Genomic DNA, 27,915 nt, shown 5'->3' on the forward strand with positions numbered 1-27,915 from the left:
TGGCTAAAACAACAGTATGAGGACCTTTCCAATGTCGGGCCAAGGAATTGTGTTTCCAGTCCTTGACCCACACCTGATCACTGAGCACAAATTCACGAATCTGTTCCCCAAGGGTGAATGGTACTCTTTCTTGTACAAACTTAGTTACCTGATATATTACCTTACCTAATTGTTCCATCTGCTGCAAAATCCCGTCCCCTTACCTGTGGTAAATCTGCTAACATCTGCCTCACTATGGGAGGGGGTCTCCCATAGACAATTTCATAAGGAGAATAACCGTGGGAATGCGGGGTTACCCTTAATATGAGTAAGGCTGCCGGAAGCAAGTTCAACAATGAACAGTCAGTCTCTATGATCCATTTTGAAAGTGTCTCTTCAAGAGTTCGGTTGGTTCATTCCTCCATTCCAGATCTCTGGAGTCTATATGCTGTATGTAATTTCCACTTGATATTTAGAGCTTTACATACCTGTTGAATTAAATCGGCTACAAAGGCAGGGCCATTGTCTGATCCTATACTGGTTGGGAACCCAAATCTGGGAATTTCTTCTCGAATCAGACAGTGAGCTACTTCCTTTGCTTTTTCAGTTCAGGTGGGGAAGGCCTCTGCCCAACTGGAGAAGGTACATACTATGACTAGTAAGTAACGATAATGCCGGTACTTTCATCTCAGTAAAGTCCACCTCTAAATGCTCAAAGGGCAGAGTGCCCTTTAACTGTATTCCTGGGGACCTTTGTTAATGTTTGGGGGCAGCGTTGACCTGTGAGCAAGCAGAAAAATTCTGGGATTCCATTATACATAGGGAAGAAAGCTGTGGAATTAAGAAATTTTCCGAATCAATTTTTCCATTTTGTCATGCCCCAGATGGGTTGTCTGGTGAATTTGAGACACTAGCGAGGGGCCAGAGTCTTGGGAACCAGCAACCTGCTATCCGGCCGTTCCCACCAACCTTTTTCATTTTTGGTGGCCCTCTCTCTTTTAGCCAATTGATATTGGGCCGGGGTATACTGTGGGAGAGTTGAAGTTAACTCAGGCACTTTCCAGAGTACAAAGGTTCTAATAAAACCACCGCCACCAGCCCCAATTTCCTTAGCTGCCGCCTTTGCAATTTTATCTGCCAGTCGGTTTCCTGGCACCTGTGGGGCATCCTCCTTTTGGTGACCCCGGCAGTGCATCACTGCCGCTTGTTCAGGTTCCCTTAGAGCATCAAGTAGGGTCAGGATCTCCGCCTTGTTTTTAATGTCCTTTCTGGTAGCTGTCAAGACACCTCTCTCCTTGTAGGGCCCCATGCACGTGCAACATAGTGAAAGCATACCTAGAGTCAGTGTAAACGTTTGTCTTCTTACCTTTTGACAGCGGGAGAGCCCGAATCACGGCATATAGTTCGGCTCGCTAAGCAGACCAGTGGGATGGCAGGGACCCAGCTTCAACGACGGTTTCCTCTGTGACTACCGCGTATCCTGACAGCCACTGTCCTCGTTTCACCAGGCTGGTGCCACTGATGTCTAGGACCCAGTCTGGGTCCAGGATTGGTCGGTCCCTCAGGTTAGGCCTGCTAGCATAAGCTTCTTCCAAGATCTCTTTACAGTTATGTGAGTGTCCACCTTCTCCCACAGGAAGGAGAGTAGCTGGATTTAAGGCCTGGAAAGGCTCAATAGTGACATGGGGGTTCTCACATAAAACCTCCTGGTATTGAGTAATCCGAGACGTTGACAACAGCCACTTGTGGGGGTCCCCTCGGAGGAGAGCGTTGACCTCATGGCGGACTTTTAAGGTTAAGTCTTGGCCCGAAGTCAGCTTGGTTGCCTCCTGAACCAAATAAGACAATTGCTCGTAAACATCTGGGCCAGCCACTGTCCAGTCATTTGGAGAGACAGGCCACTGGTCTGTCCCATGTCCCCATAGTCTGGGTTAATACCCCTATAGCCACTTTATCCTTTTCAGTTACATAAAAACTAAATGGCTTAGTAAGGTCTGGCAGGCCCAAGATGGGTGCCGATGTAAGTGCCAACTTTAGTTCTTCACAGGCCTGTTGCTGTCTTTTAGTCCAATTTAGTGAATCCCCTCTGGCCCTGTTAGGAGTTCACATAAAGGCTGGGCCATCTGAGAATACCCTGGGATCCAAATCCTACAAAACCCGGTGGCTCCCCAAAACTCTCGGACCTCTCATCGAGTTTTCGGTTGTGGGATTCTCAAAATGACTCCTTTCCTGGACTGGTCTAACAGCCTCATGCCCTCTCTCAGAACAAACCCCACATATCTTACCTCCTTCTTGCAGACCTGCGCCTTTTTCTTTGAAATCCAGTAACCCACTTCCATCAGCAGTTCTAGCAAAGTCTCAGTCCCTTCCCAGCAGTCTTCTTTGTTCTCAGCAGCCAAGAGCAAGTCATCCACATATTGTAACAGCCAGCACCTAAACCTCTCCAGCTGGAACGAGTCCAGGTCAGAAGCCAAGGCTTCCCCAAAGATGAGTTTTTAAATCCTTGGGGGAGGCGAGTCCAAGTGAGTGTTTGGTGCCCTCTGCTGGATCTTCCCACTCAAAGGCAAAAATGGGTTGGGATACCCGGGCAAGTTCAGTTCAGTTCGGTCACTCAGTCGTGTCCGACTCTTTGCGACCCCATGAATCGCAGCACGCCAGGCCTCCCTGTCCATCACCAACTCCCGGAGTTTACTCAAACCCATGCCCATCGAGTTGGTGATGCCATCCAGCCATCTCATCCTCTGTCATCCCCTTCTCCTCCTGCCCCCAATCCCTCCCAGCACCAGGGTCTTTTCCGATGAGTCAACTCTTCGCATGAGGTGGCCAAAGTACTGGAGTTTCAGCTTCAGCATCAGTCCTTCCAACGAACACCCAGGACTGATCTCCTTTAGGATGGACTGGTTGGATCTTCTTGCAGTCCAAGGGACTCTCAAGAGTCTTCTCCAACACCACAGTTCAAACGCATCAATTCTTCAGCACTCAGCTTTCTTCACAGTCCAACTCTCATATCCATACATGACCACTGGAAAAACCATAGCCTTGACCAGATGGACCTTTGTTGGCAAAGTAATATCTCTGCTTTTTAATATGCTATTTAGGTTGATCATAACTTTTCTTTTGAGGAGTAAGCGTCTTTTAATTTCATGGCTGCAATCACCACCTGCAGTGATTTTGGAGCCCCCCAAAAAAATAAAGTCTGACACTGTTTCCACTGTCTCCCCATCTATTTCCCATGAGGTGATGGGACCAGATGGCATGATCTTAGTTTTCTGAATATTAAGCTTTAAGCCAACTTTTTCACTCTCCTCTTTCACTTTCATCAAGAAGCTCTTTAGTGCTTCTTCACTTTCTGCCATAAGGGTGGTGTCATCTGCATATCTGAGGCTATTGACATTTCTCCCGGCAATCTTGATTCCAGCTCGTGCTTCTTCCAGCCCAGCATTTCTCATGATGTACTCTGCATATAAGTTAAATAATCAGGGTGACAACATACAGCCTTGTCGTATTCCTTTTCCTATTTGGAACCAGTCTGTTGTTCCATGTCCAGTTCTAAGTGTTGCTTCCTGACCTGCATACAGGTTTCTCAAGAGGCAGGTCAGGTTGTCTGGTATTCCCATCTCCTTCAGAATTTTCCACAGTTTATTGTGATCCACACAGTTGAAGGCTTTGGCATAGTCAATAAAGCAGAAATAGGTGTTTTCCTGGAACTCTCTTGCTTTTTCGATGATCCAGTGGATATTGGCAATTTGATCTCCGGTTCTTCTGCAAGGTAGATGCAAAAGAATGCATCCTTGAGATCTAAGCAAGTCTAGATCTTAGCTCTCAGTGGGAGGAGGCTGAGCAAGGTATAGGGGTTAGGAACAGTGGGGTGTAGAGTTATGGTTGCTTGGTTGACCAGTCTGAGGTCCTGTACAGGTCTATAGCCTTGTCCCCCTTCTTTCTTAACTGGCAGAATTGGTGTGTTCCAGGCCGCCTGGCATTCAATTAGGATGCTCGCCTGTCGTAGCCTGTTTATATGTGGGAAAATGCCAACTTGGGCCTCCGGCGGTAGCAGGTATTGACGGTTCCTGACTGGCGTGGCACCAGGTTCGAATTCTGTTACCACCGGAGCATGATGTTTGGTGAGCCAGTGGGAGGGGGGTTGTCTTCTGCCCAAACCCCGGGAAATTGCTGGATTAGCTCTCTCTCTTGATTGCTCAGTCCCTCTGGCTTCCCTCCCGGAGGATCATGTAATGTCCATTCATCTTGAGGGGTTACCAAGAGGGATAGTAAACAGGTGCTTGAACCCACTTGAAGAGTGGGTCTTTCATGGGGGAGGGGGGGAAGGGTCACTTGTGCCCCCAATTTAGACAGCAAGTCTCTGCCCAACAAAGGTACTGGGCATTCAGGGATGTATAGAAATTCATGAGTCACTTGGTGTCCCCGCATCTGACATTTTCGGGGAAGGCAGTACAGCCTGATCAGCTCTTTCCCAGTTACTCCTGCTATAGCAGTGGCCTTTTTTGAGAGGGGTGCCACCAGTTCAGTCCCCACTGACATTTCCACTCCAGTGTCCACCATAAAGTCAATAATTTTGTCCCCCAATTTTAATTTTACCATGAGTTCTCGGGGACCTTGTGTCTTTGAACCCTAGCACTCCTATTCAGTCTCTAGTCTGGCCAGCCCTATAACAGCCGATGCTAAATCCTTTTCCCTGCTATTTTGGGGACATTCATTTTCTCCAGTGGCCGAAGCCCCAGCATCGGGCACATTGATTTGGTTGTAGGGCGGCCCTGGGTCTTCTTGTAGAGGGCCTGCCGTGAGGCTGGTTCTGCTTCAGAGAGGGCTGGAGTGGTTTAGAGAGGGAGCCTCCCAGGGCTGCGGCCAGTACTGTGACCCTCTGGTCTGCCCTCTTATTATCTTCTCTCTGCCTTTTTTCAACTTCCCTTCTTGTCTCCGTGTCTCTATTCCTGAATACCTTATCAGTGATCTCAATTGTTTGTAAGCCAGTCATGGCCAATACCCGGTCCACATTTTGAAGCTCGCATCCGATATGGGAGTAGGCTTGAGACACAAACGGTGCATTTATCACCGTCTGAGATGCAGCGCCCTCTGGATCTTCTGGCCTCACACAGTCTTTCATAGAACTCAGAGGGTGATTCAATCTCCCTTTGAATCACTCGGAGGGTTTTGTCATATTTATAGGTTTTCAGCCCCCCTGCCCCATTGAGGCCTTGTAGATTTGCCGCCCCAAATCTCTCCAAGTGGCCCCTTCCTTCTGCTGTGTTATAGTCCCAGTTGGGCCTCTCATCAGGGGTGGCTAGTTCTGCCCACCACTGTGGGTTTACCGGACCCTCAGGTGACATTTCTCCTAGCCATTTTCTAGCCGCAGTTAGGATCCTGTGTCTTTCTTCAATGTTGAAAAGGGTGACTAGTAGTTGGATTATGTCATCCCATGTAGGGCAGTGGGTTTGAAAAATACTCTCCGTTAGTCTAATCATGGCTTGTGATTCCCCTGAGTATGGTGGAGTATGTCTTTGCCAATTTAATATATCTGTAGAGGAGAACGGCTGGTAATAATAGGCTACAGGGGGCTGGTGGTAGTGGCCGTCTGCCCCCTGAACCAGAGGCTGCTGTAACTCTCTGAGGGGCATTTGTAGCAGGGCCCTTTCCTCTGGCTCCTATAGCAGAGTGTCTCCTTGCCCCTTTCCGTCAGTACTCACTGGGAGAGGCGGGTATAGCTTGGGCAGTTCGGCTGGGGCCGGATTCTGGAAGTGTTGGCCATAGGCTTCTGCCACCGGGATCAGAGCCTGCCGAGATCGTGGCTTCACGACCTCTGGGGGAGCTAGCGGGGGAGCGGCTGCCAAAGCCTCAGCAGGCTCAGGATCGGGCATCAAAGCAGCCTCTGGTTCAGATGGAGCATTAGGAGGCAGGCACGTCATCTAGTATGGGGGAGGAGGCAGTTCATCCCTGTCTGGATCCTGCAGGATCTCTTTTTTATCATCAATTTCTCTGCCATTAATATTTTTCCTTTGCCTTTCTGAATATAGAATCTCACCTGGGGGGAGGGTCTTGAGCCAACCCTAGCCATGAGTCAATATACGGGAATTGATTCAGGTGTCCCTGCTCTTGTGACTATTGCATAGACTGCTTTTACTATATTTAAGTCCATGGTGCCCTCTGGTGGCCATCCAACTCCCATAGAGGGCAATTCCACCTCAGAGCGTGCAGAGGTGGTTAGGCATCATCCTCACCCCATAATCTCCTCCAAATCCTTTCTTAAAAGTCTTAATCATGCTGCTGCTGCTAAGTTGCTTCAGTTGTGTCCGACTCTGTGCGACCCCATGGACTGTAGCCCACCAGGCTCCCCCGTCCCTGGGATTCTCCAGGCAAGAACACTGGAGTGGGTTGCCATTTCCTTCTCCAATGCATGAAAGTGAAAAGTGAAAGTGAAGTTGCTCAGTCATGTCCGACTCCTAGCGACCCCATGGACTGCAGCCTACCAGGCTCCTCCATCCACGGGATTTTCCAGGCAAGAGTACTGGAGTGGGGTGCCATTGCCTTCTCCACTTAATCATGCATTCCAATACAGTTGCCTTGGACTCACTTCCTCCCATCGTGCTTACCTTCTCAGATCTTCTCTTTCTCCTTTTCATTCTGTCTACGAAGTTCCCGGTATCCATCCTGAGTACTTCTGATATTTTCACTCAATGAAACACTTGAATTGCCATTCCACCTCCTTCCTAACTGGGGTGAGAAGAGCCTTACCCGATAGATCCCAAAGAGAAAGGGGGGATCAGTGTGACTTCACCTGCTAGTCGGTATGGTTGAACCAGAATACCACATTGTCTAAGATTGTTTCTCCTTTGACTTTAAGAGTCTGTTCTTTCTTGGTGGGCTTGATCGGGTGCAGATGAAAACACAGATGAATTAGATACCCCACAAACCAGGCCGTCTCCAGAAAAGCCAATCCATATTCACTCACATATCTCCTTCCTTCTATCCTGACAAGCCTGAGGGGATCAAGAATTTCACAGCAGATGGGACACCTCCTCAGGAAGGGTAGAATACCCAAGTTTTTTCCTCCAAAAGCCCTCTTGCAATTGCCTGGTAATAGTTTACCCCAAGATACCACCTCCTTTATGACATTTACAACCAAACTTTCTACAAAAAGCCCTCTCGGGATCACCTGGTAATAATCTACACCAGGACAGTGCAGATACTGCCTCCTTTTCGACATTCACGGTCAGCATGCTCCTATTTCCTCCCAGGGGGTTGATCAGGACCCTTCTTCCACCCTGCTGGGTGGGAATCTTCCTTACCTGAGCTCTCAGTCCCCCTGTTGCTGTTCAGTACCCGTTAATGTGAACGGTCCAGGCATTGAGAAGCAGAATCTCCCCAGAAGGGTGAGGTGCCTTCCCCCCTCTAGGAGATCCAAGTTGCAAGGCCATGGAGTAGACCTAAATGGGACTTGTCTCCTCAAAGTGAGGAGTCTCCCAGCCATTGCACCAAATGGTATAGCCAAGCGTTCTGGGAAATAAACTCACTCAGAAGGACAGCATGAATAGTGGAGTGCAGTTTATCACACCGGCGGGTCGGAGGCAGAGTTTCCTCTTTAGCCAGGGATCCCGACCGACTTTTGTGACAACCTTATATACCTTAAATGTATGTACCCTAACCCACATCCCCAGATTTCTCAAGTAAGCTAAGGAAAACATTAGAAGGAGATACAATCAGGTTATGGTCAAGATTCACAATCTAAAGCCCAACTAGTCATGCAGTACGGCCCACACCAATGGGCATTGCTAGATTACAGAAGGTGATTGATTATGCAGTAAATGATTCTTCTTGGCTCCAGGGAGTCTAGGTGTGAGATCAGCCTGGTCCATTTGTCCAGTAGGGAGGCTCATTTGGTCATTCTGGTATGTTGTTTCCAAGGCTACCAGATATATGGTCCACAGTTCGCTATGAGTTCAAAATGGAATTTCCTTTCTCTCAAAATGGAGTCAGTTTAGTCATAGTAGCCTGCTCTTTTCCTCTTCATGTACATGAGCTCAAAGGGACTGAGGAAAGGCCCATGCAGTAGCCCTAATGCAAGCCAAAGCCGTGGGAAGGAGTTTGGTTCATGGCCTTTGTAGTTCTAGAGAAAGTTTGGTTAGGTGAGTTTTGAGAATCCTCTACTTTTCCCAAGGATTGGGGTCTGTAAGGAATATGTAATTTCCAGTTTATGCCAAAGGACTGGGCTATTTGTTGAGTGATTTGGGAGATGAAAGCTGGCCCATTATCGAATTGGAGAGACAATGGGAGGCTGAAGTGAGGGATGATTTCTCGTATGAGAAATTGTTACCTCTGAGGAAGTTTCTGATCTCATAGGAAAAGCCTCAATCCATCCTGAAAAAATGTCTGCTAGAGTGAGCATTAGTTTTATTTTTCGTGTTGGAGGCATGTGAGTGAAGCCAACTGGCCAGTCCTTGCCTGGGATATGTCCTCAAGCCTGATGTATTGGTGTGAGGGAATAGGCTTTAGGGCTCCCTGCAGTGAGACTGAGGAGCAGATAGTGAAAGAGGGAGTGATTTGTTGTAGGAGTGAAAGAAGGTTGCTGCTAAGTCACTTCAGTCGTGTCTGACTCTGTGTGACCCCATAGACGGCAGCCCACCAGGCTCCCCCGTTCCTGGGATTCTCCAGGCAATAATACTGGAGTGGGTTGCCATTTCCTTCTCCAATGCATGAAAATGAAAAGTGAAAGTGAAGTCGCTCAGTCATTTCCGACTCTTAGTGACCCCATGGACTGCAGCCTATCAGGCTCCTCCATCCATGGGATTTTCCAGGCAAGAGTACTGGAATGGGGTGCCATTGTCTTCTCCAAGAAAGAAGGTTAGGCTAGGTGATAAGAGGTCTTAAGAGATGATAAAGAGGTTTAGTGCCTACATGTAGGGCCTGATGAATGTCTGTAAGAATCTGTGTGGCCTGAGATTGGGGAAGGACATAGAGGCCCTGTTTTTGTAATCAGTCTCCTTGTGGTTGTGCTCCCTCTTGTAATAATTGTCCTTTTTCTTCAGGGAGGTAGAGGGGCTTTATATTGGGGATTACCATAAGTTATTAAGCTGATGATCAGAGTGAGGCTTGTTTTATGTCTCTGTCTGTGGCATGGTTGCCCCGTGAAATGGGATCTGAGGCCACCTGGTGATCTCAGCAGTGTATGATGCCTACTTCAGTTGGAATGTTAGCTACTTTTAAAAGTTGGAGTATAAAAGGTGCATTAGTTATGAGAGAGCCTTTAGTAGATAGGAGCCCTTGTTACTTCCAAATGGCAGCATGTGAGTGCATGATGTGGAAAGCATATTTAGAATCAGTGCATATGTTTGCTCTCTTGTTAGCTGCAAGGGTTAGGGCTCTAGTTAGTGCAATAAGTTCTGCCTTTTGTGAAGAGGTTCCTGAGGGAAGAGGTTGGGATTCAATAATTTTGGTGTCAGAGACAACTGCATATCCAGCTACATTTTTCCTTCTGATGTCGTAGAGGAGCTGCCATCAACATACCGAGGAAAGTCAGGGTTATTTAAAGGGGCTGAGGAAATGTGGGAGAAATGGAGTGTCAGTGTTCTAATGAATGCCTCTTTGCAAGTATGGATGGGGAGCTCAAAAGAATCAGGGATAAGAGTGGCAGGGTTGAGAGTAGGGCAGCATTCAAAGGAGAACTTAGGAGATTCAAGAAGGGTGACATGAATTAGTTGGATGCATGAAGGAGATAGAAGGGTCATGGATTTGTGAGAAAGTAAGTCCTTAAAGCCATGTGGTGAACAAATGACAGTGGGTGCTCCAAAACTCAGTTTTTTACTTTCCTGAGCAAGGAGTGAAGCTGCTGCCAGAGCACGTAGGCAGGCTGGCTGACCTTGAACTGTGGGATCTCATTGCTTTGATAGATAAATGACAGGGGTGAAGCTGGGACCCTGATTTTGTCAAAAAACTCTTAGGGCAAGTCTCTCAGTAGTGTAGAGTACACTACTCTACAAGAAAGGTCAAGAAGTGTTAGAGCTGGGACTGAGAGAATGGCTTGCTTAAGGGTCTTAAAGGTTGAACGGATATTTGATTTTAGCTCTAGGGGTTCTGAAAGATCTCTTGGGTGGCTTGATATAGGGGTTGTGCCAAGAGAGTGAAATTAGGAATCCAGAGGCGTAAATATCCAGCTAACCCCAAGAAGGACAGGATCTCTGTTTTTGATGTTGGGAGTGGTAGGGTGGATATCAGAGACTTTCTATTGGTAGTAATATATCTTTTTGTTGGTGTTAAAAGGAATCCAAGATATGTGGATATGTGACTCTAGGAAGAGAGAGCTGAACCTTGGTGGGAGATACTAGATAGCCTCAATCGGCTAGAAAATTGAGGAGTTGTATAGTGTGTTGCTGAGAGTGTGTAAGTGAAGGATTACCAAGGAGGAGATCATCCACATATTGGACAACAGTACTTGGAGTAAGATCAAGAGAGGTTAGGTCTGATGCTAGAGCTTGGCCAAAGAAATGAGGGCTATCACGAAAGACTTGTTGGAGGACTGTTCATGTCAGCTGTTGGGAGCCATGATTTATGGATCAGTCCAGGTAAAGGCAAAGAGGTCTTGAGAGTCTGGGTATAAAGGGATAGTAAAGAAGGCATCTTTGATGTCTAGAACAGTGAAGTGGGTAGGAGAAGAGGCAATGAGAGAGAGAAGAGTATAGGGATTTGGAACTATTGGGTGTGTGGGGATAACAGCTGCATTGATAAGTCTCAGGTCCTGGACCAGACGATAGGAGCCATTTGACTTTTTGACAGGTAGGATGGGGTGTTATAGGGAGAGTAAGTTGGGTGCAAGAGGCCCTGACATAGGAGTTTAGTGACAATAGGCTTAAACCCTTGTTGATGTTTTTGGGAGACTGGGTATTGTGGTCGACTGGGAAATTTAGAGGGGTCTTTGAGATGGATATGAATTGGAGCATGGTGAGAGGTGACAGATGGGTTGTCTGAATCCCAAACTATGGGGTTTATGGATGAGGTGGGCAATGGACCAGAGGAAGAGAAGGTGGAGTTGAGGAGCAGTAGCCAGGCTAGATCAGAAAGTGGGCTTGGGATAGTAATAGAGGCTTTGAATTTTGAGAGAAGGTCTCTCGAAGAATAGGAGTGGGGCGTTTTGGGAGTATGAGAAAAGAATGGGAAAATGGGGTATCTTGAAGTGTGCAAGGTAGAGGCTTGGTTATTCATAGTGTAGATTTTAAACCATCAACCCCCATAGCAGAGAGCTGAGAGACCTTGGTTTTTCCGGAGTAGGCAGGCAGAGCAGAGTAAGTGACCCCTGTGTCAATGAGAAAGGAGATGGGCTTACCTGCCACTGGAAGAGGTACCCTGGGCTCCATAGAGGTGATGAGAGTCAGGGCCTGGGGCCCTGCGCACCTTCAGTCCTCAGCGGCGAGTCCGAGGAGGCTGGGCAGAGCTGGGTCAGAGGACTCCTGCTCGGGACCAGGAGGGGATGTCCGGATCCCTGGAGGGGGATTTGGGCAGTGGACCTTCCAGTGTCCCTCTATGCCACAGCTGGGACCTGGACCTGGAGGGGGCCTTGGTTTAGGCATGAGCAGCCCAGTGGCCTTCTTTGCTGCCTTTGAAGCAGGGCCCAGGGGGCTTCCTTCTTTGTTGGTTGATGGAGGCTTGGAGCCATGTAGGGCAGTGGCTCAAAGGTGGTATTTGGCCTGATCTCCCTGGGCCTTCTCTAGATTTGCCTGTCCTTCCCAGTTATTGAAAAATCTTAAAAGCTAAATTTAAAAGGTCTCATCGAGGGGCTTGAGGGCCTTCTTCTGCCTTTTTTAGTTTCTTTTGGATATCTGGGGACGACTGGGAGATAAAATGGGTGTCATCCAAAGGGGCTATGGTGCCCTTTGCTGAAGTGGGGTCTGATTTTGCATATTTTTGTAGGGCTTCTGTTACATTGTGCTGGGTTTTCATCTAGTCTTTACTTCCTGGAGCTTTTCAAAGTTGACCGCTTTATGCCCTGCCTTTTGAAGGCCCACCATGAGGCAAGCAACCACGTGATCACGGGCTGCTCGTGCAGGTCTCCCTGCCTGATGACCCCAGTTGGGGTCATCCCGGGGGACGGCCGTGTCCCCTAGGGCTGAGAGTCATCGGGACTGTGTGCCTCATCAGCACGCACCCGAGAGGCTTGCCACACTCATTCCTTCTCTTCTGGGAGAAGAGTGGAGCAAGGTGTGATGTAAATATCATGCCACGTTAAGTCGTAAGACTGAGTAAGATACTTGAATTCTTTTGGATAATTCTCAGGATCTGAAGAGAAAGAGCCAAGCTGCTTTTCAATCTGAGATAAATCGGTGAGGGATAATGGGACATGAACCCCAACATTGCCTTCTGCTCCAGCTGCGTCCCCTAAAGGGAGTGAGGGGCAGGGAAAGGAGTGGGGTCCTGCTGTCAAGTTTCTTGTTTAACGTTGTTCAGGATTGGGTATGGGGAGGGGATCTAGGGAGGTCTGGGTAAAGCCTTGGGACACTCGGGAGACATTGTATCAGGAGGATGTGGCCCAGAGTGGGCTAAGAGTATTTCAGAAGCAAAGCAGGATTCACAAGGAGAGGGTCAAGAGCGAAGAAAGTCTGAACATAAGGGATTTCTAACCACTTGCTGTTGCTATGGCAGAAGTTATGGAGGTCCCACAGAGCATTATAATCGAGAGTTCAATTTTCTGGCCATTGGGACCTGTTATCAAGTCTGTATTGCAGCCAGACAGTGTTAGAATAGTAAATAAGTCTTTTTGGTTTTTTCTCCCCTTGGAAGCCCATGGCTTTTTGGTTTCAGAGAAGACATCCTAGAAGAGTAGATTTTGAGGGCTGGAATTGAGAATTTCCCATTGCGGCCAAATAGGGAGGTGAGAAAAGGGCAAGAGAAAGCGAGGAGAAAGGTCTGAGAGAAAAGGCGTTCCTGTTCTTCTGACTTTCTCAGAGAGTAATAATAGTCTGCTTTGAAATGGGCATCCCCTATTTCAAAGTCAGCTGGGGCACAAGGCTGAATTAAGGCCCGAAGGCCTTGGAGATCCTCCTGACTAGCCCTAGGACTTGGAAAGGAGGAGAGAGAGGATCCGAGAGGAAGGTGTTTCACACACCCTTGTAAATGATGGATGAAATGTGGGCAGGTGTGTGGATGTTAGTCCAGCAAGGCAAGTGGAGAGTCCTATCCTGGGGCTCATCTCAGTTTCTTGGCAAGGTCCAAGGGAGGGGACCACCAGAGATGGGCTCGGGAGAGGAGCCCACCCAATTGGGGTGGCTCTTCCCTTCCAGGTTCTGGCACCAGAATGTAAGGCGAGTGCAGAGAAAAAGAGAGCAAGCTGGTCAGTCAGGCAAGAAAAGGGAAATTTATTACAGGGAAATGAGATGGTGACTGGCCCTTAAGGAGAACCAGTGTCTTCTTTTCTAATGGGCTCTTTCTTATACTCCACCAATGAAAAATTCTCTGAAGAGATGGTTAATTTTTAGCCTGTAGTTGAGTCCTTTGCTCATGTAACTGGAAGTCTGGAATCTGGTGGTCTTGTAGCTTTGAGAAGGTGGGTGTCAGCAGGAAAACAGAATGTCATTTGGACAATTTGGTCATACACAAGCTGACCCTAACACACACGTGCAATGACAAGGGACTCCAAAGAGCCAAAACAATCACATGAGTCTGCAGTTCAAAGGTCCTCTGGTATGGGGTGCTAAGTTGCTTCAGTCATGTCTGTTTGCAGCCCTATGTGTCATAGCCCACCAGGCTCCTCTGTCCATGGGAATTTTCCAGGCAAGAATACTGGAGTGGGTTGCTGTGTCCTCTTCCAGGGGATCTTCCCCACCCAGGGATCGAACTCCTGCATTGGCAGGTAGGTTCTTCACCACTAGCACCACTTGGGGCAAAGGTGTCTAGATGGAGATCAGTGAAACCCAGTTAAGAGAAGGACTCAGGATCAGGAAGGGAAGTGAGGAAAGGAGGCTCATATCACACTCAAGGAAGTCCAGCAGGTACTTCTGCAGGTGGAAGAGGAAGAGAAAGCAGGCTAGAACTGTGTAGAAGATGAAAGAGGGAACTAAAGCAGGGGACCCCAACCTCTAGGATCTGGGTTGGATGCCTCAGATGATCTGAGGTGGAGCTGATATAATAATAATATAAATAAGTGTTAGTCACTCAGTGTATCCAACTCTTCGCGACCCTATGGACTGTAGCCCACCAGGCTCCTCAGTCCATTGAATTCTTCAGGCAAGAATACTGGAATGGGTTGTCATTTCCTTCTCCAGGAGATCCTTCTGACCCAGGGATTGAACCTGGGTCTCCCGCATTGCAGGCAGACTCTTTACTGACTGAGCCACCAGGGAAGACCATAGAAATAGAAATAGAGTGCACAATAAATGTACTGCACTTGAATCATCCCCAAACCTCCCCCTACCCCTGTCCATCAGAAAATTGTCTTCCACAAAACCCCCCGAGGTCAAGGAAGGAACTTCAAGTGTACTTAGCTGTCCCAGGTTGCTGGCTTAGGGAGATACAGAAGCAGGGGTGTCCCGAGAGAGAGAGACGCCCTTGCATGGGGTCCTCAACAGACCTCCAGTAGTCTTGGTGATGATAGGAGAGATTTGTTTCATTTTTTAAAAATAACCTTTGTGGGACAAACTTAAAATTTAGCAACTCTATTATAGTCTTCCTAATAAAAACAGTTGTCTTTCTTTACTGATCTGTGAAGTACCAACTGTGAAGACCACTGTTCTAATATACTTCATAGTGTTGCTGACACTATGGATATAATTATGTGAAATTGAACTTATTCAGTAAAAATGTTGAAGCATCTGCCCTGTGCCCAGCACTTTCCCAGCGCTGGGGAATACAATGAAAATACTCCATAATACGCACAGTTGATACGCACGTTCATTAAAAAAGCCTTTTACACTTGCACCAGTAGTTTATCCTCAATGTCAATACTTGCCAGTTAATGACCATGCTGGGTAGGAAGCTCATTAAAAACCCAGGAGCCAGGGTTCCTGGAAGGATATCCCATTCTCCCTTGGACAGTCCTCCACCCTCTCTGGGTCTCAGTTTCCTCATCTGTAAAAACATGGCAACTGACTATAATTCATTCCTGGAACCCAAGTCTATTAAGGGGGAGGGGAAATATCACCCAGGCCTACTCTAAGGCCTGGATGATAGACCACATTTAAAGAAAAATATGTCATTGTTGGTTTTCAGTCAAACAGACAAATACAAGGAACCCCTGGCCCCGTGGGATTTGCCAAGGGTCTAGTCTGGAAAATTCTTACACATCAGGAGATGGCTCTGAGCTGGATTTCCACTAACAAGAGTATCCATGCAAAAGATAATGTGCAGAGCTCTGTGCCCATCAGCCAGCAGCACTTACAAGTGACCTCCTAAGACCTTCGCCAAACTACAGGGCACCTCTGGATTTTCAGTTTCCTTCACTTTTTTGACTCTTTTCTAAAAAAAATGCACATTTCTTCATAGAATGCCACAGTGGAAGGAAAATAGACCTTCAATTTTTAGACCTCAATTTGCAAAAAACTTAGAGGGTCTAGGGTTTTGTTTTGTTTTGTTTTGTTAAATTAAAGCACCACAATAATTTAAAATTTTACACTTTCTAATTATTCAGTTCCAAAACACCAAATTCATTGCACAGGGTCCCTATGGAAAGGCCCCTCTCAGCAGGAGAGCCACAGATTCCACCATGAAAGGGCAGCAAGGTGCCCTCTTCCCTTCTTTTCTGCCTGGGTGGCCACCAGGTTTTTAAATCCATGCACCCTACTAAGTTTCTGGGGTGCAATCCCAAGACCCTACCCTTTCCCATCCCAGCAGGTGGTCAAGGGCCCGCTGGGCTGCAAAAGTGCAGGCAGCAGGGCTGGGCCAGCTGGCCAGAGTGGGGGTTGTAGGGTCCCAGCAGGTGACATCACCAGGCAGGATAAATCCCTTGGGCTTCCTGAGGACCTCACTGGGGGCACCAGGCTACATGGGGAAACCACGCGGGACTGAGTTTTATGAGAAGGGGTAAAGGCTCAGAAATGTCCTCAAAGCTTTTACCCCAAAAGCAAGGCCTTTCTGTGACCACCAGGTTAGGGGGCTCCGAGACTGTGGCAACAGAAAAGGCGCAATACGTGGTTCCCTGTTCCACCTTGCGCCACCGAGCCTCTCTCCGCTCCCCTCACTGGATGCCGATTGGGGACCCAGAAGCCCATGAGATGGGCATTCCCAGCTGCAATGGAGACCCCTGAGAGCTTGCCTGGGACCCACAGGCTAGGAGCTGGGAAGAGGCGCACAAGCGCCCCCCAGGTACGCCATGACCCATGACCCAGGCCAGGTGCGCTCTACTCCGATGCCCACTTCGGAGAGAGGTGTGCAGGCCGCTGGTGCACCCATGTGAACTGCAGCCAATGCCCAGGTCAGATGCGCTCTGCTCTGCCCATACGCCCACTTCCTGCAGAGGCCAATGGGCCTCCCTACTTCGGCCAGAGGAAACAAAGCCAGTGGCGAGCAAAGCCACCCCATGGGGACAATCCAAGCTTTTTATTAGCTCATCTGCCCTTTTATCAGAGTCAATGTGAACACTGTTTGGTCTATAATTTAGGGGTAAAACTATGACTACAGAAAGGAAAGATGACTTGATGCAGGATGGCCATGATATTCTGTAGAACCAGAGAAAACTGGTTAAAATAAAATTCTTTTTTCCTGGAAACTGTAAAGCTGGTTCTTTTTTCATATGTAATTAAAAACAACTAGCTTGTTAAAAAAGGCCTGCCTAGGGGAAAGCTTGAAGTTAGCCCTTTCTGTGGCCTTGAAAAACACTGCCCACTTTGCCTGAGACCTCAGCCTTGGGCAAATGAGAAATTCAAGCCAAAAAACAAAAAAGGGTCAATTTTTAAAGTCTTAGCGGAAAACTAGGAGATCTCTGTCCGGATTTATGTATGTCTCATTGTGTGCCTTCTATTTTTTTTATAATATTGCTGAATTTTAAGTGAATTCTTAATTAATTGACCTAAAGAAAAGGAAGTACTTACAAATCAAATAGTTCTAAACACAAGAAAAAATTAACCTAAATGAATTTCAGATTCACTTGAACTGGGAAATAGTCAATATTAAATACCTAGTATTAATGTTTGTTTGCAACTCTAATATAGACATATCTAAGAGTCATTTGAACTATGGAGTTGGAGAAGACTCTTGAGAGTCCCTTGGACTGCAAGGAGATCCAACCAGTCCATCCTAAAGGAGATCAGTCCTGGGTGTTCATTGGAAGGACTGATGCTGAAGCTGAAACTCCAATACTTTGGCCACCTCATGCGAAGAGTTGACTCATTGGAAAAGACCCTGATGCTGGGAGGGATTGGGGGAAGGAGAAGGGGATGACAGAGGATGAGATGGCTGGATGGCATCACCGACTCAATGGACATGAGTTTGAGTAAACTCCAGGAGTTGGTGATGGACAGGGATGCCTGGCGTGCTACTATTCATGGGGTCACAAAGAGTCGGACACAACTGAGCGACTGAACTGAACTGAAGAGTTATTAACATTAAGCATAAAATTTTCATTGTGCCTAAGTTTATTATAAGTTAAATATTGCTATATTGTTATATCTGTTGCAAGTTTGTCCACAAGGAAAGTACCTCTAGGAAAAAAAAAAAAACTCCTAAAAAATGTAAATGTGATAGGAGCTTTTAGATAAACTATTAAAAATAATTATACTTTAGAAAAGCCTGTCTATAATAGTTTTGACTGCAGGTGGAAGGAGAAGGGGACGACAGAGGATGAGATGGTTGGATGACATCACCGACTCAATGCACATGAGTTTGAGTAAACTCCGGGAGTTGGTGTTGGACAGGGAGGCCTGCGGAAGTGTATCTGAAAGTGCTGATTGCCATACTGCGGTCAGCCAGAAGAGGTGACATTCAACTGGAAATGGGCCAGCAGCTAGCCATTGAGAGCCGCCTGCTTGCCTCAGCAATACCAAAGGGTGGAACAAAGCTCTGTCTGTCAAAAGTAAGAAAACAGCTATTTGATGGTGTTTCAAGAAGATGCTAGGCCGCACCGTTTTAGCGCCAACTGAGTGAAAATGCGAATTTGCCACTAAGGTCTGGTATCCAACTTCTCACTCAGTATATGTTCCTGAAGAAACCAAGAATTTGATAAAAAGACCTAGGCACACTGGATCTCTACTACAGAGAAAATGGGATGGAGTGGACATTTGGATGTTGGTTTTTCTTTTCCTGTGAATGTGGGGGCCTTCCCTACAGTAACACCATCAGCAATATTGCTACTGAAAAATAACCTCCAAGCAAGTGTCTTCAAGCTGTATGTGATGCTCACTAAACAGAACACGGAGAAAGTTATGTTCTTTTGAGGAGGCTAAGGCATCAACAGAGAGTGTGTTCTCAGGCCTCTATCTATCAAGAACTCTCTAGATTCTAAGATGTGAGACCTCCAGTTTTTCCCCAATGACCAAACTTCCAAAGTCAGGGTAGTGTGTTTCCCTGTACTTTCTGTGGCTTGAAAACACTCTACTATGTTGTACCAGGCATGCCCATGAGGAAGCAGGCGGAGGGAGTGTGTCTCAAAGTGCTAATTGCCATACTGTGTTTACAAAGAAGAGGTGACATTCAACTGGAAATGGGCCGCCATTGTGAATAGCCATTGTGAATGCCTGCTTGCTTCAGAATTCCCAAGGGGTTGATGAAAACTCTCACTGTCAGAAATAAGAAAACTGCTACTGGATGGAGTTTCAAGCAGTTTCTAGACTGCATCTTTTTAGGACCAACCGAGTGAAAATTAGAATTTTTCCCCCAAGGTCCAGTATCCAACTTGACACTCACTATGTGTCCCTGCACTGTCCAAGAATGTTCCAATAGGAACGAGGCACACTGGATTCCCCCCTACAGAGAAAACATGATGGATCAGACGTTTGGATGTCGGTTTTCTTTCCCTTTAAGTGTGGGTGCCTTCCCTACAGTCACAGCGTCAGGGGAAATTGATAGTGAAAAATGACCTGCACACAAGTGTTTTCAAGCAGTGTGTGACTCTCAGCACACAGACGCTGGGAAAGCTCTGTTCCTTCGAAGAAGGTAAGGCATCACCAGAGAGTGTGATTTCAGGCCTCTCTCTGTCAAGAACTGTCTTGATTCTAAGATGTGAGACCTCCAGGTTTGCCCCCAGGACCTAAGATTCAGCAACAGATCAACGTGTTTCCCTGCACTTTCTGCAGCTTGAAAACACATCCCAATTTTGTACCGGGAATGCCCATGAGGAAACAGGCTGCACGACTGTGTCTGAGGGTGCTGATTGCCATACTATGCTTACCCAGAAGAGGTGACATTTATCTGGAAATGGGTCGGCCTCTAGCATATTGGAGCCTCCTGCTTGCTTTAGAAATCCCAAAGAGTGGAACTAACACCTGCTCTCAGAAGTAAGAAGAGAGCTCTTGGATGGAGATTCAAGCTATTGCTTGGCTGCACTGTTTAGGTGCAATCGAGTGAAAATGCTAATTTTGCCACCATTGTCCGGTATTCAACTTCACACTCAGTATATGTTCCCACTAAAACCAAGAATTTACTAAAAAGACCTAGGCACACTAGATCTCTCATACAGAGAAAACGTGATGGACCAGATGTTGGGAAGGTGGTTTTGTTTTCTCTGTGATTGTGTGGCCCTTGCCTATACTCACCCTGTCAGGGGAAATTGATACTGAAAAATTACCTCCAAGCAAGCATTTTCCAGCAGTATGTGACTCTCAGCTTCAGAATGCAGGGAAAGCTATGTTCCTTCGAGGAAGGTAAGGCTACCATGGAGAGTTTGTTTTCAGGCTTCTATCTATCAAGAACTCTCTAGATTCTAAGAGGTGAGACTCCAGGTTTGCCCCCAGGACCTAACTTCGAGAGTAACGGCAGTGTGTTTCCCCACAGTTTCTGGGACTTGAAAACACATTCCTATGTCGTACCATGAAAGTCCGTGAGGAAACAGGCTGTGGGAGTGTGTCTGAAAGTGCAGATTGCCATACTGTGGTTACCCAGAAGAGGTGACATTCAACTGGAAATGAGGCAGCAGCCAGCTGTTACAAGTCGCCTGCTTGCTTCAGAAATCCCAAAGGGTGGACCAAAATGCTAGGAGTCAGAAGTAAGAAAACGGGTATTTAATGGAGTTTGAAGCAGTTGCTAGGCCGCATTGTTTTAGGACTAACAGAGAGAAAAATGCGAATTTTGTCACCAATGTCTGGTATCCAAATTCACACTCAGTACGTGTATCTGCAGTATGGAAAAAATTTCCAAAAATAGCTAGGCACACTGGATCTCTCCTACAGAGAAAACGAGATGGATCACACGTTTGAATGTTGGTTTTGCTTTCCCTGTGAGTGTCGGGACCTTCCCCATTCTCACACTGTCAGAGTAAAATGATAGTGAAAAATGGCCTCCAAGCAAATGTTTTCATGCAGTATGTGACTCTTAGCTCACAGTATGCAGAGAAAGCTAAGTTCCTTCGAGGAAGGGGAAGCATTAATGGAGTGTTTTCAGGCCTCTATTTATCAAAAGCTCTCTAGATGCTAAGAGGTGAGACCTTCAGGTTTGCCCCAAGGACCTAACTTCAAGAGTCAGGACAATGTGTTTCCCTATACTTTCTGTGGCTTGAAAACACATTCCTATGTCATACCGGGAATGACCATGAGGAAACAGGCTGTGGCAGTGTGTCTGAAAGTGCTGATTGCCATCCTGTGGTTACCCAGAAGAGGGGACATTCGACTAGAAATGAGCCAGCAGCTAGCCATTGCGAGTCATCTGCATGCTCCAGGAGTCCTAAAGGGTGGAACAAAGCTCTTGCTGTCATAAGTAAGAAAACAGCGATTGGATGGAGTTTCAAGCAGTTGATACACCACGCCTTTTTAGGGCCCACCGAATGAAAATGTGAATTTGCCACCAAGGTCTAGTATCCAAATTCACACTCAGTATATATTCCCACCAAAGCCAGAGTTTGCAAAAAAGACCTAGGCACACCTGATCTCTGCTACAGAGAAAATGTGATGGATCTGACATTTGGATGGTGGTTTTGCTATCTGTGAGTGTGGAGGCCTTCCCTACGCTCACACTGACAGGGAATATTGATACCGAAAAATGACCTCCAAGCAAGTCTTTTTAAGCAGTATGTGTCTAAGCACACAGAATGCAGAGAAAGCTATATTCCTTCAAGGAAGGTAAGGCATCAATGGAGAGTGTGTTTTCAGGCCTCTATCTATCAAGAACTCTCTAGATTCTAAGAGGTGAGACCTCCAGTTTGCCCCGAGGACGTAACATCAAGAGTCAGGGCAGTGTGTTTCCCTACACTTTCTGTGGCTTGAAAACACATTCCTATGTCGTACTGGGAATGCCCTTGTGAAAATAGGCTGTGGGAGTGTGTCTGAAAGTGCTGATTGCCTTACTGTGGTTATACAGAAGAGGTTACATTCAACTGGAATTGAGCCAGGAGATAGTCCTTGTGAGTCGCTTGCTTCTTTGAGAAATCCCAAAGGGTGGAACAAAGTTCTCATTGTCAGAAGTAAGAAAACAGCTATTGGATGGAGTTTCAAGCTGCTGCTAGGCTGCACCTTTTTCGGGACCACAGAGTGAAAATATGAATTTGCCACCAAGGTCCGGTATCCAAATTCACACTAAGTATATATTCCCGCAGAAACCAAGAATTTGCTAAAAAGACCTAGGCACCCTGGATCTGTGCTACAGAGAAAACAAGATGGATCAGAACTTGGATGATGGTTTTGCTTTCCCTGTGAGTGTGGGGGCCAAAATACTTCAGTAACTACCCTTTAATTGTCCAGTCCATCTTCCAAACCCAGGAACCACACCCTGGTCTCCTGCATTGCAGGTAGATTCTTTACCAGCTGAGCCACAAGGGAAGCCCATTTTAGGACTAACTGAGAGAAAAATGGGAATCTTGCCCCCAATGTGCAGTATCCAACTTCACATTCAGGAAGTTTCCCTGCAGTATTCTACAAATTTCCAAAAAGACCTAGGCTCACTGGATCTCTCCTGCCTAGGAAATGTGATGCAGCAAACATCTGCATGTTGGTTTAACTTTCCATATTCATGTGGGGGCTTTCCCTAGGGTCACACCATCAGGGGATTTTGCTATTGAAAAATGACCTCCAAGCAAGCAGTTTCAAGCCATGTGTGACCCTCATCACACAGAACGCTGGGAAACTTTTGTTCCTTCGAGGAAGTTAGGGCATCAACATAGAGTGTGTTTTCAGGTATCTATCTATCAAGAACTCTCTAGATTCTAAGATGTGAAATCTCCAGGTTTGCCCAGAGGACCTAACTCCCAGAGTCAGGGCAGTGTGTTTCCCCGTACTTTCTGAGCCTTGCAATCACATTCCTATAACATATCAGGACTTCCACTGAGGAAACCGGCTGTGCACATGTGTCTGAGCATGCTGGTTACCAGACAGTGATTACCAGATGAGGTGAATAGGAACAGGAAAAGTGCCAGCGGCTAGGAGTTGTGAGCAACCAGCATGCTTCAGAAATCCCAAAGGGTGGAACAAGGCTCTTGCCGTCAGAACTAACAAAGGAGGTACTGGATGGGTTTTCAAGAGGTTGCTAGGGTGCACCATTTTATGGGCAACTGAGAGAAAAATGCAATTTTGCCATTAAGTTCCAGTGCTCAACTTCACACTCAAGATGTATCTCCACAGTATCCAAGAATTTTCCCCAAAGACCTAGGCTCGCTGGATTTCTTCTACAGAGACAATGTGATGGGACCTACGTTTGGATGTTGGTTTCACTTTCTCTGTGCATTTGGGGGTCTTCCCTGTGGTCACACCTTCCGGGGAAATTGCTACTGAAAAACGACCTCTAAGCAAGCATTCTCAATCATGTATGTGACCCTTAGCCCACAGAATGGTGGGAAAGCTATGGTCCTTTGAGGAAGGAAAGGCCTTAATGGAGAGTGTGTATTCAGGATTCTATCGATCAAGAACTGTCTAGATTCTAAGATGTGAGACTTCCAGGTAAACCTCCAGGTTTGCCTCCAAGGACCTAACATTCAGCCTCAGGGCAGTGTGTTTCCCTCCAATTTCTACAGCTTGAAAACACATTCCTATATTTCTCTGGGAAGGCCTATGAGGAAACAGGCTGTGGGACTTTGTCTGAGAATGCTGACTGCCATACTGTGTTTACCCAGAAGAGGTGACATTCAACTGTAAATGGGCCAGCATCTAGGGGCTGCAAGCTGCGTGCTTGTTTCAGAAAACCCAAAGGGTGGACCAAAGCTCTTGCTGTCTGATGTAAGAAAACAGCTATTGAGTGGATATTCAAGCAGGTGCTAGGCGGAAGTGTTTCAAGGACAACCGAGAGAACAATGCAAATTTTGAAATCAAGGTACAGTATTCAACATCACACTCAAGAGATTTCACCACAGTATCCAAGAATTATCCAGAAAGACCTACGCTGGCTGCATCTCTCTTACAGAGAAAAGGTGATGGAATGGACTTTAGGATGTTGGCTTGTCTTTCACTGTAAGTGTGGGGAACTTCCCAATGGTCACACCGTCATGGGAAATTGCTACTGAACAATGACTACCAAGCAGCATTTTCAAGCAGTGTGGGACACTCAGCACCCAGAATGCAGGGAATGCTATGTTCCATCAAGAAAAGTAAGGCATCAACAGAGAGTGTGCTTTCAGTCTCTATCTATAAAGATCTGTCTTGATTCTAAGATGTGAGACCTCCAGGTTTGTCCACAGGACCTGAATTCCAGAGTCAGGGCTATGTGTTTCCTTGCACTTTCTGGGCCTTGTAAACACATTCTTATGGCATGCTTGGACTGCCAAAGAGGAAACAGTCGAAGGGAGTGTTTCTAAGAGTGCTGGTTGCCATACTGTGGTTACCCAGACGAGGAGACATTCAACTATAAATGGGTCAGTGGATAGCAGTTGTGATCTGCCTGCTTGCTTCAGAAAATCTAAAGGGTAGACCAAAGCTCTCAATGTCAGAAGTAAGGTAACAGCTACTGGATGGATTTTCATGCAGTCGAAAGGCAGTACCATTTCAGGTGTACTGAGACAAAACTATGAAGTTTGCACCAAAGTCAGATATCCAACCTCACATTCAGGGTGTTCCCCACATTATCCAACAATTTTGCAAATATACTTAAGCACACAGGATCTCTCCTATAGAGAAAACTTGATAGAACAAATGTTTGCATGTTGATTTTGCTTTCCTTCTGAGTGTGGGGGCCTTCCCAATGGTCACATCATGAGAGGAAATTGCTACTGAAAAATAACCTCCAAGTAGGTGTTTCAAGCAGTGTGTGCCTCTCAACACACAGAACGCTGGGAAAGGTATGCTCCTTCGAGGAAGGTACATATGAACAGAGAGTGTATTTTCAGGTCTCTATCTATCAAGAACTTTCTAGATGCTGTAATGTGAGACCTCCATGTTTGCCCAGTGTACCTAACTTCGAGTCAGAGGGCAGTTTGTTTCTTCCACTTTCTGAGCCTCATTAACACATCCCTATGGTGTACCAGAACTGCCCATGAGGAAACAGGTTGCAGAAGTGTGTCTGAGAGTGCTGGTTACCATACTGTGGTTACCCTGATGAAGTGACATTCAACTGTACATAGGCCAGTGGCTAGGTAGATGCGAGCCGCCTACTTGCTTTAGAAATTCCAAAGGGTGGCCCAAAACTCTCGGTGTCAGGAGTAAAAAACAGCTATTGGATGGATTTTCAAGCAGTTGCTAGGCCACACCATTTTAGGGCTATTGCTGAGCAAGTCACTCAGTTGTGTCTGACTCTTTACAACCCCATGGAATATATAGTCCGTTAAATTCATCAGGCCAAAATATTTGGGTGGATACCCTTTCCTTCTCCAGTGGATCTTCCAAACAGAGGAATCACACCAAGGTCATTCACATGGCTGGCACATTCTTTACCAGCTGAGCCACAGCCCATTTTGGGACTAACAGAAAAACGTGAATCTTGCCAACAAGGTCTGTTAACAAACTTCACACTCAGGATGTGTCTCCACAGTATCTAAGTATTTTCCAGACAGCCCTAGTCACACAGGATGGCTCCTACAAAGAAAACTTGATGGAACAGACTTTTAGATGTTCGCTTACTTACCCTGTGATTGGGGGCGGGGGGGGGGGGCTTCCCTACAGCCACACTGTCAGGGAAAATTGCTACTGAAAATTGACCTCAAAGCAAGAGTTTTCAAGCAGTGTGTGACTCTCCCCACACATGACACTTCGAAAGCTATGTTCCTTAAAGAAAGGTAAGGTATCCACAGAGAGTGTGCTTTCAGGCCTCTATCTATCAAGAACTGTCTGAATTCTAAGATGTGAGTCTTCCAGGATAGCCCAAAGAATCTATATTCCAGAGTCAAGAAGTGTGTTTTCCTGCACTTTCTGAGCCTTGTAAACACATTCCTATGGCATACCGGGACGGACCACGAGGAAACAGGCTGTGGGAGTGTGTCGGATAGGGCTGGTTGCCATGCTGTGCTTACCCGGAAGAGATGACATTCAACTGTAAATGGGCCATTGGCTAGGAATTGTGAGCCGCCTGCTTGATTCAGAAGTACCAAAGAGTGGCCCAAAGTTCTCGCTGTCAAAAGGAAGAAAACAGCTCTTGGATGATTTTTCAGGCAGTTGCTAGTCCTCACCTATTAAAGGCCAACCGAGAGAAAAGTCCAAATTCTGCCACCAAGGTATGGTATTCAACTTCAGATTCAGGATGTGTCCCCCCAGTACATAAAAATTTTCTGAAAACACCTAGGCTCACTAGATCACTCCTAGAGAGAAAACGTGATGGATCGGACGTTTCAATGTTGGTTTTGCATTCCCTGTGAGTGTGGGGACATTCCCTATGGTCACACCATCAGGGGAAATTGCTACTGAAAAATGAACTCCAGCAAGCATTTTCAAGCAGCGTGTGACCCTCAGTACACAGAATCCTGGGAAAATTTTTTTCCTTCAAGGACAGTAAGGAATCCACAGTGAGTATGTTTTCAGTCCTCTATTTATGAAGAACAGTCTAGATTCTAAGATGTGACACCCCCAGGTTTCCCCAGAGGACCTAATTACCAGAGTCAGGGCAGTGATTTTTCCTGCACTTTTGAGTCTTATAAACAAACTCCTATGTCGTACCAGAACCACCCATGAGGAAACAGGCTGCGGTGGTGTGTCTAAGCATGCTGGTTGCCATACTGTGGTTTCCCAGAGGAGATGTCATTCAACTGTAAATGAGCTAGCATTTCGGAGTTGCAAGTGGCCTGCTTGCTTCAGAAATCCCAAAGGGTGGACCAAAGCTCTTTGGGTCAGAAGTAAAAAAACAAACAAACAAACTATTGGATGGATTTTTAAGCAGTTGCTAGGCTGCACCATTTAAGGGCCAATTTAGAGAAGAATGCGAATTTTGCTACCAAGGTACGGAATCCAGTTTCACATGCAGGATGTCCCCATGCAGCATCCAAGACTTTTTCAAAAAGACCTAGGCTCACTGGATCTCTCCTACTGAGTAAACATGATTGAACCAACATTTGGATGTTAGTTTGACTTTCTCTACGAGTGTGGGGAACTTCTATACAGTCACACCATCAGGGGAAATTGCTACTGAAAATTAACCTCCAAGCAAGCGTTTTTAAGCATTGTGTGAATTTCAGCACACAGAATGCTGGGAAAGCTTTGCTCCTTAGAGGAAGTTAAGACATCAATGGAGAGTGTATTTTCAGGTCTCTATCTATCAAGAACTGTCTAGATCATAAGATGTCAGACCTCTAATTTTGCCCAGACGCATAGCATCCAGTCTCAGAGCAGTGTGCTTCCCTGCACTTTCTGTGCCTTGTAAACACATTCCTATGTCATATGGGGATGACCCATGAGCAAATATTCTGCAGGAGTGTGTCTGAGAGAGCTAATTTCCATACTATGCTTACCCAGATGAGATGACATTCAGCTGGAAATGGGCAAGTGGCTAAGAGTTGAGAGCCGCTGCCTCGGTTCCTAAATCCCAAAGGGTGGACTAAATCTCTCACTGTCAGGCGTAAGAAAACACCTATTGGATGGATTTTCAAGCAGTTGCTAGGCCGCATCATTTTAGGGCTAACCAAGAGAGAAATGCAAATTTGGCCACTGATGGTCGGTATCCAAATTCACGCTCAGTGTATGTCCCCGCAGTATCCAAGAAGTTTTCCAAAAAGACCTAGGCACACTGGATCTCTTACAGATAAAACGTGATGGATTGGACCTTTGGATATCGGTTTTGCTTTCCGTGAGAGTGTGGGGGACTTCCCTATGGTTACACATTCAGGGGGAATTGCTACTGAAAAATGACCTCCATGCAAGTGTTTTGAAGCAGTGTGTGACTGTCAACACACAGAATTCTGGGAAAGGTATGCTACTGCAAGAAAAGTAAGGCATCAAGGAACAGTGTTTTATCATGCCTTTATCTATTAAGAATTGTCTAACTTCTAAGATGTAATTCTTCCAGGTTTGTCCAGAAGACCTAACTTCCAGAGTCAGGGCAGTGTGTTTCACTGCATTTTCTGAGCCTTGTAATCACATTCCTATGTCATACCTGGACTGCCCATGAGGAAACAGACTCTGGGAGTGAGTCTGAGAGTGCTGCTTGCCATACTGTGGTTACCCAGAAGAGGTGACATTCAACTGTAAATGGGCCAACGACAAGCAGTTGCAAGCAGTCTACGTGCTTGAGAAACCCCAAAGGGTGCATGGAAGATCTCGCTGTCAGAAGTAAGAAAACACTGATTTAATGGACTTTCAAGCAGTTGCTAGCCCACACCGCTTTATGGCCATCCAAGAGAACAATGCAAATTTTGCCCCCTAGGCCCAGTATCCAGGTGGACGCACAGGGGGTGTCCCCGCAGGATCCAAGAACATTCCAGACAGACCTACGCTCACTAGCTCTCTTCTGGAGAGG

General features: G+C 46.5%; 2 long non-coding RNA genes across 2 annotated transcripts in view; one reads left to right on the plus strand and one right to left on the minus strand.

Moving 5' to 3' along the window:
- Nucleotides 1-5,064: 5,064 nt before the first annotated feature.
- On the minus strand, nucleotides 5,065-15,021 carry LOC122445218. Its single transcript, XR_006270480.1, has 3 exons — nucleotides 14,886-15,021; nucleotides 5,790-5,794; nucleotides 5,065-5,076 (listed from the first exon to the last, which is right to left on the minus strand). It is a non-coding gene; the product is annotated as an uncharacterized LOC122445218 (long non-coding RNA).
- Nucleotides 14,938-27,915, plus strand: part of LOC122445217 — a 27,489-nt gene continuing 14,511 nt past the window's right edge. The window contains exons 1-3 of the long non-coding RNA XR_006270479.1: nucleotides 14,938-15,044; nucleotides 23,561-23,575; nucleotides 27,823-27,827. This is a non-coding gene — a long non-coding RNA (uncharacterized LOC122445217). The remainder of the gene's footprint in view (nucleotides 15,045-23,560; nucleotides 23,576-27,822; nucleotides 27,828-27,915) is intronic.

The sequence above is a fragment of the Cervus canadensis genome, chromosome 7 (genome assembly GCF_019320065.1).
Source record: "Cervus canadensis isolate Bull #8, Minnesota chromosome 7, ASM1932006v1, whole genome shotgun sequence".
NCBI classification, from domain to species: domain Eukaryota; kingdom Metazoa; phylum Chordata; class Mammalia; order Artiodactyla; family Cervidae; genus Cervus; species Cervus canadensis.